This window comes from Galeopterus variegatus, unplaced genomic scaffold (genome assembly GCF_000696425.1).
Source record: "Galeopterus variegatus unplaced genomic scaffold, G_variegatus-3.0.2 Scaffold3184, whole genome shotgun sequence".
Lineage (NCBI taxonomy): Eukaryota > Metazoa > Chordata > Mammalia > Dermoptera > Cynocephalidae > Galeopterus > Galeopterus variegatus.
The window spans coordinates 62,515-78,395 of NW_007729295.1; positions in this window are offsets into that span (position 1 = coordinate 62,515).

A 15,881-nucleotide genomic window follows, 5' to 3' on the forward strand; every position below is an offset into this window, starting at 1 on the left:
TAGCGAGAAATTTGTAAAGGGTCATGAAAAATGATTACATTGTGTAATGTTGAATATACTAGTTATCCTGATTTAAGCATCACATATTGCACACAGATATGGATATTCAATGCTGTACCCCACAGGTAAGTGCAATCAATTATATTTCAATAAATAATAAGAAAGTAGAAATATAATTTTTTTTAAAAAATAGGGGGTTTCAATACCTCACTTTCAACAATGGAAAGATTATCCAGACAAAAAAAATTAGTAAGAAACAGCAGACTTGAACAACACCAAGTGGACCTCACAGACATATACTGAGCTTTCCATCCAACAGTAGCAGAAATACTTTCTTCTCAAGAGCGCATGGAACATTCTCTAAAATAAATCATATATTGGGTCACAAAACAAGTCTTAACAAATTTAAGAAGATTGAAATCTTACAAAGGATCATAAAAGACTACTATAAAAATTGTATGACAACAAATTGGATAACCTAGAAGAAATGGATCGATTCCTAGACATATATAACCTACCAAAACTGAATAATGAAGAAATGGAAAATCTAAATAGATCAATATGAGTACACAATGTTTCACCAAAAATTAAAAATAAAACTATTGTATGATCCAGAAATCTTTGTGTATATATCCAAAGGAATTGAAATTAGGATCTGGAAGAGATACCTGTCCTCCCATGTTCATTGCAGCATTATTCACAATAGCCAAGATATAGAAACAACATAGATGTCCATTGGAGGATAAATAGATAAAGAAATTGTAATATATATATACAATGGAATATTATTTAGCCTTAAAAAGAAGGAAATACTGCCATTTGTGACAAAATGGATAGACCTGGAACACATTTTGCTAAGCAAAATAAGCAACACAGAGAAAGACAGACTATGTGATCTCACTTATATGCAGAATCTAATATAGTCAAACTCACGAGAGCAAAGAGCAGCATGGTGGTTGGGGGGCATGTAGGAGGAAATAGGGAGGTGATGGCTAAAGGGTACAGAGTTTCAGTTATGCAGGATAAATTAGTTCTGGAGATCTACTATAGAGGATAGTGCCTATAGCTAACATAACTGTAACGTGTACTTAAGGTTTGCTAAGAAAGTTGATATTAATAAGCAAAGTGTTCTAGCTACAGCACTAACAGCAAGAATAATAAACAGTGTGTGATGAACCCATGGGAGGTGATGGATATATTTATGGCCTAGATGGTGGCAATGGTTTCACAGGTGTGTACTTATCCCCAAACTCACTGAGATGTTTACAGTGAATATATACAGCTTTTTATATGTCAATAAATCATACCTCGATAAAACGGTTTGAAAAAAGAGTCAAGCTGCCAGTCCTCATGGGGCTGTGTTCTACTGTGAGGGAACAGACTAATAAGTAAATAAGATACTTTTGCATAGTGGTAAAGGCCTTGAAGGAAGAAAAAGTGTCACAATATAGAGTGTGCCAGAGGCACGCATAATGGGGCTGCTTTAGATAGGTTTTTTGGGGAGGTGCTCTGAGGTGAAAAGTGAAGGGTGAGATGAGCTGGGCCTTTGGGGGACCTGAGGGAGAAAGCTTCGAGACAGTGAAACAGCTAGTACAAAGGCCCTGAGATGGGATCAGACTTGACATACCTGAAAAGTGGGAATGTGGCAGTGAGGAGCTGAGGAGGAGAGCAGTGGCTGGCATGTGAAGGCAGTGAAGGGGCAGTGCAGGACGCGGGTAGGTTATCGGCATCACTGATCTGGCTCTGGGTAGAGAGCAGCCTGAGAGCAATGTGAGGTCGGGCTTTCAGGAGGAGGGGTGATAGAAACCCCAATTAACATTCACAATAAGAAAATGGATCATCTCCAATGACAGGATGTTCTGATTGTTGGGTTCTGTGACTTAATGTGTCATTACAGTCCCAGTCTCTTTATTCCCTTTTCTTGTGCTTCTTTACGATTTGGCTTCATCCTCAGTCTGAAAGTGAAATTCTAGGTGTCATATCCAGATACAGCATTTAGACAAAGAATGTCTCTTTTCCCAGAGCTTCAGTCAATTGCATTTACTCATGGGTCAGCATTTGGCCACATTCAAGGGGAATGGGATACCCTTAGACCAAGTCCAGCCCGCTCCTTGAGTTGGGCTAGGAGTGGAGGGAGCGGATGTTGAACGAAATGAGGGCTCTGCCAGGAGGGGCGAGGAGAGGGGCTGATGTGGGCTGGTGTATTAGTCCATTTTTGTTGCTTATAACAAAGTACACTGAACTGGTGATTTATAAAGAAAATGAAATTTATTGCTTGCAGTTTCTGAGGCCAGGAAGTCCAAAGTCCATCTGGTGGTGGCAGCAGTGACCCAGGGGTCTCACATTACAAAATGGTGGAAGCAGAGAGAACAGAGAGAGAGAAACACAGACTCTTCTCTTCTTTTAAAGACCTCAGAACCACGCCCCTGACCACCATTTTTAATCCATTCACTACTGCATGGTCCTGCAATCCAATCACCTCTTCAAGGCCCCACCTTTCCATTACCATAATAGGATTTCCCACTCTCTTTACAGTCACAGTGGGGGCTAAGTTTCTACTAAAACTTAGGGGACACAATTCAAGCTTCAGAGAGTTTTGGGGGGACACAATTCAATCCACTACAGCTGGTATTCAGCGGTGTCCATTAAGCTGTGTGATGAGGGGTCTTTTGCCCAGTTAGAGGTAAGGGGATTTGAAGGTAAGCAAGTGGTTTTGTTGTTGACATGTTGAGTTTGAACTGCCTGGGGAACATGCAGGGTCCAGCAGGCAGTTGAATCTACAGGACTGGAGCTTAGGGGAAGCACAGATGAGTACCTGTACATGTGGACAGGCCAAATGGGGATTGTAAAGTGCCTGCAACACTGGCAACTAGGGATGTCACCCATTGTCCTGATGCAGCAGTTTCAGTGTTTGGCAGGGCAGAAACCAGACTGAAATTAGAGCGTTGAGGGAAGGGAAGAAATGGAAACAGTTCCATACCCCACTGTGCTGTGCCATCTTGTACAGTCTCCCAAGATATCCAGTCCCTGAGCTGGTTTGTCCCAGTGGTGAAGATGGCAGATAAATGAGGGCAGGTGTGCGACAAGCCTGTGAGAAAGAGATGGTTTGAGGGGAGGTGATGGTCAGAACACTTGAATGCTTAGTGTTCACCACTCTGTTGGAAAGCCAAGCTGCAGGAGAATGACAAGCAAGGGATGCCAATGAGAACCAAAATACAGGACCTGCTACAGGAGCTCTCTACCATCACTGTGGCAGACAAGTTGGCCAGAGACACCAGGACACAAAGAGACCAAAGATGGCATTAGAGAACTCACCATGCGGCATGTTTCTAGCCTGCTTGCCAACTTTATGGATATATGACTGTATAATTAATTACTAGATAATATTATTGGGATTACTGTTATTACAAGCTTTTCCTTCTAGCAGTCCACAGGATGGAGTGTGTGTGTGTGTGTTTGGCAGCTGGCCAGTATGGGGATCTGCACCCTTGACCTTAGTGTTATAACACTGTTCTCTAACCAACTGAGCTAACCAGCTAGCCCTGATTGTTATTTTAGAAAGAACACTAAGCCATCCATAAATTGGTCACATTGTTCTCTCCTGTTCACAAACAAAGTCTGGCTTTCCAAATATGGAAAGAAAGAACTCTTTGCTCCTCTCTTAGATATGCTCAGCTTTTATGGCTTCAGAGGAGAATCACTTCCTCAACAGGGCAGTCACTTAACGTTCAAGACTTGAACAAAGAAAGAAAAAACAAAAAACTACTCCAATGTTAAGGGGTACTTTTTGTACCTGATTCTTTTTTGTTGTTGTTTAAATTGAGGGAATTTATTTTCAGTAGATCTTCCTTGCAGGAAATGTTTTTTTTTTTTTTTTTTTTTTAATTTTATTTTGTCGATATACATTGTGGTTGATTATTGTTGCCCCTTAACAAAACCTCCCTCCCTCCTCCCTCTCCTCCCTCCCACCCAACAATGTCCTTTCTGTTTGCTTGTCGTATCAGCTTCAAGTAATTTTACGTAATAACTTCGTATAGCATACATTATACGAAGTTATACGACTCCTCCCTCTCCTCCCTCCCACCCAACAATGTCCTTTCTGTTTGCTTGTCGTATCAGCTTCAAGTAATTGTAGTTGTTATATCTTCTTCCCCCCGCCTCCCCGGTCTGATTCTTAACATAACATGAAAAAGTTAAAGGTTTCCCTGGTGTAGTGTATTGAATTATGTCCCCCCCCCACACTCACTGAAGCTTGAATTATATCCCCCAAGTTTTATGTATTAGAAACCTGGCCCCTGCTGTGACTGTTAAGAGGGTGGGAAATCCTATTATAGTAATTGAAAAGTGGAGCCTTGAAGAGGCGATTGGATTGTAGGACCATGCAGTAGTGAATGGATAAAAACTGGTGGTCAGGGGTGTGGTTCTGAGGGCTTTAAAAGAAGAGGAGTCTTTCTCTGTCTCTGCTCTCTCTGCTTCACCAGTTTTGCAATGTGATACCTTGGTGTTACTGAAGTCACCACCAAAGAAGGCCTTCACCAGATGTGTTCCCTGGACTTTGGACTTCCTAGCCTCTGAAACTGTAAGCAACAAATTTTGTTTTCTTTCTAAATTGCCCAGTTCTGTATGTTTTGTTATAAGCAACAGAAACAGACTAATATACCTGGCTTGTGTGAACTATAAAAGCAGAGTGAATAGTACATACGTGTGCACCTGATGTGGACTGAGGGATGCCCCTTTCATAAACCTAGAGCAGGAAGCTGTCTTAAGTTTGATTAGATGTTGCCCATATCTGTCGTTTGGAGTGTTGGCCAGAACAATTAAAAGCGTAAACATGTTCTCTTAATGCTACTTTCACATTTTTCAAATTAAAACAAAAGATTCCTTTCTGAATCTTTTCTCGAAAGCATTGTAACTGATGAAGAGCTCACTTCAGTATAACTTTCTTTAAGGAAGAAAGGGAACATAATGTGACCTTTTATATAGTTAAATAGTTTTATTATTCCCATCTGAATGATTTCTCATTTTCCTCTCCTTTCAAAGAAATAAAACACAGTTTAGGGTTAAACCTGATGCATCAAATACTGCCTTTTTAGAAAGGGAAACCAAAAGATATGTTTTCACATCTTGCTACTCAAAATATAGTCCACAGAACAGCAGTACTGGCATCACCTGGGAGCTTGTTAGAAATGTAAAAATACAGTATCATTCTAAACTTACTGAAACAGAATTTGCATTTTAACCAGACCCCCGGGTGGTTTAGGTTTGAGAAGTGTGATGGTACTTCAAAAAGTTTGTGGAAGAATACAATTAAAAGGAAATACAACTCTTTCCATGAACTTTTTGAAGTACTCACTTTGCTATTCTAGGAGACTATTAAACTTTCCTGACATTAACTTCAGTGGATTGGCATTGTTTAATATTGTCTCACTCTGTAGTAGTTGTCATGATGCCATCTCCTGTTTCTGAAAGCAAGCGTTGAAAGTATATTTACACATATATTATGTCTTGTATCACATGGACCTTCTTTTTTCTTCCATTAAAAATTGGTTCCATCATCCCTTGAGCAGATATCTTTGCTGGTTTTCCATTGTCTAAAAAGAGAAATTCCTTATAATCTCCTTTTTAATTGCCAACTTCTATTCAGTATACCCCCTAGCTAAATTCAACTACTTCCCATTTCCAGAATCCTGCTCACTTGGGTGCTTCCAGATTGTTGGCTGTGCCTGGGATGCCTTTTACCTCCTCATCTCAGCCTTGTCTGTTCCAACCTATCAAGACTATCTCAGTTGTTTTCCTCCTTCTAACTTTGACCACTTCAGCCCACACAGACCTCTGTCCTTTCTGAAATTAATTACACTGAGTTTACCACCCTAAGGTTTAGTACTCATTTCAGTTATGCATTTTAGAGTAATAACACCAAGTCAAGGGTTAAGATCCCCTTACCGGTCATCTTTAAAAAAAAAAAAAATTGGTTTCATCATCCCTTGAAAAAATAAATAAATAAATAAATAAATAAAACAGTTTAATTAGCATAAATAGATGAGTCATATGTATTTTCCCTGTTTGTGGAACATAAATGCAATCTAGTTTAATTTTGTGACTTAAGATCTTTATTATCACATGATTTTGCATCATCTTTCTGATGTGTCTGTTGATCATAATTGTATGTTGCAAAATGCTCTTTCAGTGGTTCCAGGCTATGGGATCACCTCTCTGACCTTTATGTGAAATAGCATAAATTTAGGTTTGATCTAAAAAGGGCTTTCTCATTATCAAAATATACCTGCTCTGTTGGCCTGGCCGGAAAAGTTATTCTTTTCATTAATAGCTATAAGTGGGATGAGTGATCTCAGACTTGTAGATTAGTCTGTTCTAAATGTGCATTTGTTTTGAATACTTGCCCACGTATTCTTGATGAAACTTAATGTGGAACATTCCAGTGCTCTCTCTCATCTCCGAACCAACCTCAAGAGAAAAGAGGAGGATTGCTTCTTCAGTGTATCATCAGTGAATTCATGGCTGAGGGGGAGGCAAGGAGATCAGAAGTTTGCATTTTTCTCTTTTTCTTTTGGAATTTTCTAATGCAGATCCATTAATCAGTCTAGTGCATTTTTCCATGGAAGTGAGATAAGTAAAGTATATGAAATCTTTTGTCAATTCTTGCATGCTCAACCTCCACTTTAGATCAGGCCCCTCTGTATTTAATGGCATCACATACTGCTTATTTTTAAAAAGTCCTGAATGATTCACACACCATCCTTATGTTATGCATAGACCTCCTGTATTTTATATTATTTACTGACAATGTAATGAGCACCCATAAACCTATCATCCAACTTGAAACTAGAACATGGACAGTTATCTAGATAAACCTATGTGTCCCTCCAAAATACTTTGCATGCTTGTAACTATTTATAGTAGTGGTAGTTATTTGTTTAGTTAAACCCCAGAAGAACAAGCAATGGGGATACTTGATTCACCATCATATTTCACCCCACAGTTAGTGAAGTATCTGACACATAGAAGGATTTAATACCTTAGAAAAATTTTAAAACATTTTTAATTCTGGTGAAAAATACATCGATAAAATTTACCATCTTAATCATTTCTAGGAGTACAGTTCAATGGTGGTAAGTGTATTCACATGTGGTGCAACAGATCTCCAGAACTTTGTCATCTTGCAAAACTGAAACTCTGTACCAATTAAATAATTTCCCATTTCTCCCTCCCCCCAGTCCCTGATAACCACCATTCTACATTCTGTTTCTGAGTTTGACTACTTTAGATACCTTGTTTAAGTGAAAGCATACAATATTTGTCTTTTTATTACTGTCTTATTTCACTTAGCATAATGTCCTCAAGATTCATCCATGTTGTAGCATGTGTCAGAATTTCCTTCCTTTTTAAAGCTGAATAATATTCCATTGATGTATATACATTTGATGTATATTCCAATGATGTATACATTTTGTTTATCCATTCATCCATCAGACATTTCGGGTTACTTCCACCTCTTGGCTAGTGTGAGTAATGCTGCTATGCACATGACTGTGCAAAATCGCTTTGAGACCCTATGTTCAATTCTTTTATGTATACCCAGAAGTGGGATTGCTGCATCATATGGTAGTTCTATTTTAAACTTTTTGAGGAACCACCATACTATTCTTCTTACTTTTTATAATACTTTTTGGATATTTGTTGATGCTACGGTCTTAACAGATCTTGGATGGAGGTTCTGGGAGATTCTGTGGTGTGATCCCTGGAGAAGCTGAGGCAAGAGGCCAGGCTCAGCCAGTCTCTAGGTGGATGTCACCCCTTAGTGGTACGTTTTCCCTCCTGTTGTGCCATAGTAAAATTGATTTTATAAAAAGTCCACTCAAGTGAGTCATGAGCTACATGTAAGATCATTTTAAAAAATATTGTTTTTCTACCCAGGCTGATATACTGATTGTGAGAGTGATCTAATTTTTTCCCCAAAATGAAATATATTAGTTTTCCTTTATGAGTGCCTTAGTCCATTTGTGCTGCTATAACAAAATACCACAGACTGGGTAATTTATAAAGAACAGAAATTTATTTTCTCGTAGTTCTGGAGCCTAGAACATCCAAGATCAAGGTGCCAGCAGTTTCGGTGTCTGGTGAGGGCCCCGTCTCCACTTCCAAGATGGTACATTATGGGGGCATCCAGCAGAGAGGATGAATGCTGTGTCCTCACCTGGCAGAAAGGAGGAAAGGGGAAAGAGAGAAGCAAACTCCCTCTGAAGCCTCTTTTATAAGGGCACTAATCCATTCGTGAAGACAGAACCCTCATGACAATCACTTCCCCAAAGGCCCTACCTCTTAATACAGCCACAATGGCAATTATGTTTCAACAAGAATTGTGAAGGGGACACACATTCAAAACCATAGCAATGAGTAGTATAGTACTTGCTCAGGTAGCAGATATTACTCTTATTCTGGTGGAAAAAATGCAATGTTCTTTTATTTCCTAAGTCATAGTCAGTCTGTTTGGGGCTCCTATGCACTGGACTGTCTTAAACTCAGTCCATTCCCAAACATTTCTCTGCATTCCAAAAGAGGCCTTTCTCACAGAGTTTTAAAAGCTCAATGCTGGCCTCTCTCTCTCGGGAGTAGGGAAAGGAGCTGCTCAAACCTTTTAAAAGGAGATTTAAAATATAAAAGAGTGAATTTCTCTTACTAATATATCCTGTTACTTAAAAAAAAAAAAATCAAACAACGTAGAAGTGTGAAAAGGAAAAGTTTACCTGTAATCCCACCCACTGAAAAATAACCACCCTCAAAATTTTGGTTTCTATCTTTCTAGACTTTTCTCTAAACATATATGAACCTATCCATATGTGTATATTGGACTCAGAAGGACCTAGATTTATGTCCTGAATCCTCTACTCTGTGTGACCTTGAGTAAATTACTTAAGTTACTCTCTAAACCTTGATTTCTTTATCTGTGAAGTGGAAATAAATATCTTATTGGGTTCCAGAATGAAATAAAGTTATTACCATTGTGCTTGACCTACACAAGTCCTCAGTAAGTGTTCAACATTGATGTTATTACTTATAAAATGGCATCGTGCTCTAGCCTTTTTTTCACTTACCAAAGTATTATTTCTTTCCATATCAGTCTTACAGATTTATTAGGTTCTTTCTTTGTAATGGGGTTATAGGGTGTAATTTACATACCCAGAGTGTTAGGACTGAAAAGGATGTGATTATCTATCCCAGTGGTTCTAAACTTTAAAACCACTGATGCCTGGTTCTCATTGTAGATTGGGGGGTGAGCCCTGGGTATTGGAATTTTTAGAAGTACCCACTCCACCACCACCGCTGTATAAAACTTACTTGCTTTAAGTGTAAAGTTTAATGATTCATGGTAAATCTACAGAGTTGTGCAGCCACCATCACAATCCACTTTCAAAACATTCATGTCACCTGGGAAATCCCTCCTAGCCATGGATAGGCAAGTCTCCATTATACTTCCAGGCCCAGGCAGCCACTGATCTGCTTTCTTTTACTGTAGCTTAAATTTTTCTGCTCCTGAAAGTATATCTTTAAGGAAATGAAAAGACAAGCCACAGATTGGGAGAAAGCGCTTGCAAAACATATCACAAATAAAGGATGATCCCGAATGAACTTGAAAATATAATAATAAGCAACAGCAAAAAAAAAAAGGGGGGGGGCAAAGATTTGAACAGATACTTCATCAAAGAATATAAGAATGGCAAATAATCACATGAAAATGTTTTCAATATCAGTAGCCATTAGGGAAATGTAAATAATTTTTTTAGAAAAAAATTATAATGAGATACAACTACTCACCTAGTAGAATGGCTAAATTAAAAAGACTGACCAGGGCCAGCCTGTGGCTCACTCGGGAGAGTGCGGTGCTGATAACACCAAGGCCACGGGTTCGGATCCCATATAGGGATGGCCGGTTTGCTCACTGGGGTGAGTGTGGTGCTGACAACACCAAGTCAAGGGTTAAGATCCCCTTACCGGTCATTTTTATTAAAAAAAAAAAAAAAAAAAAAAAGACTGACCATACCAAGTATTAGTAAGGATGTGGAGGAACTGGAACTCTCCTTTATCAACTAGGAGAATGTAAAACTACTTTTGAAAACAGTTTTTTTGGGGACCTGTAGCCCCACACCCCTTCTTGTGTGACCAGGCCTACGTGACAATCTGCTTGTGTCAGATGTCTGTGCTTATGGGATATCTGCCTCATAATCTGTTTGTGCCTGGGACGCTGTGCTCCTGGCTATGCAAGTCTACTCAAGAGTGACCTCTTATCTCCTTCCAAGTTTCTGCTTTCTTGTAAAGATTGGGGGCTTCTTTGCATCAGAGATTTTCTGACTTTGTTTCTCTTAAGATCTTATCATATTCCTGCATTCCTGACTCTTTACAATATGCCTGCTTTTTCCTCTATAAGATGTAACCTAAGAATCAACAAACGAGACTTGATCAGAATACTGTCTTGTCTCCCATCTCTCACGTCTCTTGTTCCATCTCATTCCCACTCCCTGCTCCAGGGTCTGCGTTGAATATCCCGTGGGTCGGGACAAGTTTAGCAGTTTCTTACCACACCTTTTTTTTTAAAGGCAGTGAAACTGTATCTTCAAAAATGGCAGTGTAATAAAAGAGAAAGAAAAACTATGGAAACGTTCCAGATTAAAGGAGGATAGAAAGACATATCAGTTAGATGCAGTATCTGACCCTGGACTGGATCTTGTACTAGAGGGGAAAAATGCAACAAAGGACATTATTGAGTCATCTGACAAAATTGGAACACAAAAGGCAGATTAGATAAAGGTATTGTATCAATGTTAACTTTAATGTGCTGTGATAATGTGTGAGAATATTCTTAGTGATACATTGAGAGAGGGGAGGGAGGGGAGCAGAGGGGGGAGAGGGAGAGAGAGATATTGAGAGAACAGCTCTTGCTTGGAATTTCTGAACAGATATACTGAGAATGCAACATCCTGATATAAGGAGGAACAACCTGGGCTCTGTCCTCGTCACTCCTAGAACAGGATGTCCTGTAACACTTGTGCTCAGTGAGCTCAGTTTTGTCCAGGGTGTAAAACCCAGAGCGTAGTGCTTTTGGGGTCTCTCAGCGGTAGTAAGACATGGGGCACGTGCAGATGAGACTCCATCTGCCCTGTTCAGCCTTCCTGAGCCTTGGGTGAGCTTTGGACCTAGGTCCTAGGCTCGCCATTGGTCTTAGGCTTCTGGTGATTCTTGCTGCCTATGTGTGAGTAGTAAGTTGCTTTGCATGACTTGCTGCAAGTGTTCTGTCTCACCGGCCTCATACTTTGGCAGCTGGGTTTGTGCAAAACCTCCTGCCAAATCTAGTAACTTTAGAAGAAATTGGCAAGGTATTTAGTCTTCTCCTAAGACTGGTAACTAGTGCGTGGTGTTCCCCTCCCAGGGACTGATATGTAAATAGGGTTTACATGATAAAGTAAACAGGGTAAAATGTTAAAATAAGTGAATCTAAGTAAAGAACATTGCATGTTCGCACCATTTTCATTTTTTGCAACTTTCCTATAAGTTTGAAACTGTTTTAAAATAAAAAAAGTTAAGTGAATGAAAGTTTATTTAGAGATAAATTTCTGGACTTAGTACTAAGCCTTGTGAAAATTTGAGATCTAAATAAAGTCTGTTGAACTAATAACAATAAGAAGATTAATTTTAACCTTCTGAATTTTGCATATCCAGAAGGGCTTAGCATAACAGAGAGACCAAAATAAAAACATTTGAAAGGTTATTTGGTTCTAGCAATATTTTTAAAAATTGAAGTAAAATTCACATAGCATATCATTAATCATTTTGAAGTGTACAGTTCAGTGGCATTTAGTGCATTCACAATGTTGTGCAACCACCATCTAACAATATTAACAGTGCTGCCTTCAAGGGCAATTAAACATCTGCATTCTAAATTTTTGCATAAATCCTTTTTTAAAACTAGTTAAAAAACACAGCAAAATAGCTCATATTACAGTCTATATGTTTTTCTTTCTGATTATGTACACACACACACACACACACACACACACAAATGCTTGAAAATTCAGCTATACTAAAATGCAATATTCCAACTGACCCCAATACTTCATTCACTGTTAGCTATCCTGGATCCTGAAACAGGCTGCCAACATATAGGACAAGACCAGGCCTCTGACAGCTACTGAGCAGTATTATGCCTATAAAATTCATGCATGTGAGGAACTGCCTGAACTTAGTTTATGCCAATCGGTCATTGAAACAAATACTGCAGATTTTATTTCACTCTGAATACTGATGTACACCTAGTTCCCAGGGGAAAGATTATCAGTCCGCTCTTTGATTCAACCTGTATGTGATCATAACCATATTCACAATTTTCATTTATTAAATCAAGTGGGTAAAGCTAAGAATAGGTAGAGTTTCAGTTCCCACTAAAATGGTTTCTTCTCTTTGTTGCTGCTGTTTTCACTGTTTTTGGAATGAGTTGAGGCAATCTTCTTTTCACCCTGTATTTCAGTGCTGTGTTCTGGGTGTGCTGTCTTGAGAGGAATGATTATGATATTTAGTAGCTCAGCCTTCTAATAATGCTCCACCTTCTCCAAATGTCCACGACCCAATCCCAGAACCTGTGAACCTTATGTGGCAAATGGATTTTACAGATATGATTAAGTTAAATTTTAAAATAGGGAGATTAACCACATGGATCCAGTGTAATCACAAAGGTCCTTGTAGAGTGAAATAGGGAAGCAGGAGAGTCAGAGACAATGTGACAGTGGAAGCAGATGTGAGAGTGGTGTGACTACTGGGCTTGAAGATGAATGAAGGTCACAAGACCAGGAATGCAGGCAGCTGTTAGAAGCTGCAAAATAGTAAGGAAATGGATTCTTTCCTTGAACCTTCAGAAAGAAGGCAGCCCTGCCGACACTTTAATTTTTAGCCCAATGAGACCCATGCAGATATCTCATCTCCAGAACAGTAAGATAATGAATTTATGTTATTTTAAGCCTCCAAGTTTGTGGGAATTTGTTATAGCAACATTAAGAATCTAACACAGCCTTGTTATGAGCTTCATTTACCACCTTAATCTGTATTAGATCTAAATTGATTCATACCGAAATATCTTGGCTTTTAAATTTTCTTTCCACATCCTTTTACAATAATTCAGCCTTCAATTATTCGTCGTTTCTTTCTTTTTTTTTTAAACATTAATTTGTGCGTATTTGTGGTGTACAGTGTGTTGTTTCAGTACATGCATATACTGCACAATGATTCATTTAGGGTAGATAGCACAGCTTTGTACTCGTTAATCCATCATTTCCCCTTCCCCCTGTCCTCTCCCCTCCTGGCATCTAGTCATCTAGTAACCATTAATCTACTCTCTACTGTTAAGGGACGCCCCAACCCCTACTGACCTTAACATATGCATTCTGCTTCTGTACAAATCGCTTGCTAAAATAAATGGGGGAATAAACAGAGTAGCATGGCCAACGCCATTTTAGGTGGCTCTGCCATTTTAGCCTGGAAAGTCCCTATGGGGAATCCAGGGTGGGGAGGGGCTACAGGGCTACCCACAAAATTAGCTTATGTATTGCTGGCTTGCTTGCATTGGCTAGATTGTGTCAGGTGTGAGAAATTCCTGCCTAGCTAAAAATAAAAGCTGTGACAGGTTTCAACTCGGGGCTGTGCTTCTCGATTGGCCTGCATAGCCCTGGCTGCCAGAAATAAACTTTTTTCCCTTTCCTATGACCCGGTTCTCGTGGGCAAATTTCTTTTGCCCATCGGACGTTGGCCATAACATTTGGTGGCCCGTACGGGGGTCCCTTAAGCCTCTCGAGAGCCGTCCTTTTGGCCTTGGTACTCTTTGGATCTCTAGGGGGGAATTCCTGAAAAGACATTCTTCAGCCCTAGAGAGACAAACCCATGGCAGGCGCCATTGAACTTGGTGAGTCGACTCCTTGGTTGGGAAAAAGGCTAGGCTGGACGCAGCCGTAGACACCTCTCCATGGATCAAACGAGACGTCGTTCTGATCCATTGGTACCTTTTTTTAGGTCGTTTGGACTTGAATGTTGGTTTTAAAATCTTTTATTATATACGTATCGTTTGTTAGCTTCGGTCTGTGTTTAAGTCCTTTGTTTATTATATGCGTATCGTTTGTTAGTTTTGGTCTGTGTTCAAGTCCTTTTGTTCGTTTAGTTTCGTTTTGTGTTGTCTGCTATAAGTGTAGCTTGGCCATTTCAGCTCCACAGGACATCGTGGACAAGGATCCTCCAGACCAACTGTCTTCCAATGTTTTCTTATGAACTTTAACACCTTCCGAGAGAAGGCTGCAGACTTTGGGGCCTCCGTGGACCCTGAAGTCTTGCGAGTCCTTTGTGAGATTGATGGCCAGCCTTCAATGTTGCTGGCCATCAGAGGGCTCTCTTAGCCCCCCCTTCCCCTTAGCTCAGGCTGTCGGACGGGTCCTCTTCAGAAAACCCGGACACCCTGATCAGATACCTTATATTCTCATTTGGATTGAAATTCTGTCTTACCCTCCTCCTTGGTTAAGAAGATGTTTTCCAGGGTGAAAGAAAAATGCTCGGCACTGAGAGACCGCCGCCATTCTCCTGATGAAGCCGCACCCTGATTCTGCCCCTAAGCAAGTTTTATCAGCCTCTCCAGAGGAGCCGGAAGGAGCCCGACCTGATCCGCCGCCCTCCACCTTATGCAGAGGACCCCACCCAAGTGTCTGACCCACTTATCTCTCCCCCACACCCGCTCTGGGGCTTCTTATCATCTCTAGAGTCCTGCCCCACCAGTGTCCCCTCCTTCCTCTGCTTCCCCTTCTTCACCTCCCTCAACTGGTTCCCCTCCTGGACTCTTCCCCTTGCGTGAGGCCGCAGGGGCACAAAAAACTTTTATGGTGTATGTTCCCTTTACCACCAGTGATCTTTACAACTGGAAAAACCATAACCCTTCCTTTTCCACCGATCCACATGGTCTCGTTTCTCTGCTTGAGTCTGTCTCTTATACTCACCAGCCCACCAGGGATGATGCCAACAGTTTTTACAGACTCTGTTCACTTCTGAGGAACGTGAACAAATCCGCTGAGATGCCCAACGGGCTGTCCTGGGTCCCAATGGACTCCCCACGGATGACCCTGAGCGATTGGCTGCTGCCAATCCCCACCCGCTGCCCCGATTGGGACCCAAATAGTAATAGAGGTAAGGAGACTCTCGATCGGTTTCGCCAGGTCCTGTTACGAGGGGTTCGAGCTGCAGCCCGAAAACCCACAAACCTAAGGTTAGTGAAGTAACGCAACAGCCCGCCCAATCTCCAGGTGCATTCTTAGAATGCCTCATAGAGGTGAACCGGATCTATACACCCATAGACCCGGAAGCACCGGAAAATCGAAAATCGAAGGGCAGTTAATCGAAGGGCAGTTAATAATCGAAGGGCCTTTGTAACTCAGTCTGCACCCGATACAAAACGGAAGTTGCAGAGATTAGAGGGATTTGAGGGCAAGATTCTTTCAGAGTTGGTAGAAATAGGCCAAAAGGTTTTCGGAAATCATGACCCACCTGAAGATAAGCAGCTTAAAAGACTAACTAAGGTTCTGCTGGCCACATAAGGCCAACCCAAGAAACCTCAGGCCCCTAAAGGAGCAGTCAACACGGGGGCAAAAGAAACGCCCACCGTTGGATAAAGACCAATGTGCCTACTATAAGGAAAACCAGTATCATTTCTGGTGGACACGGGGGCTAAATACTCTGTACTGAAAAAAACAGAATTGCCTACCAATAAGCCCCCCATTGCCACTCAAGGGGCCACAGGAAAAACTAAGTTTTGTTCATGGACAGAAGGGCGACTCACCGACTTA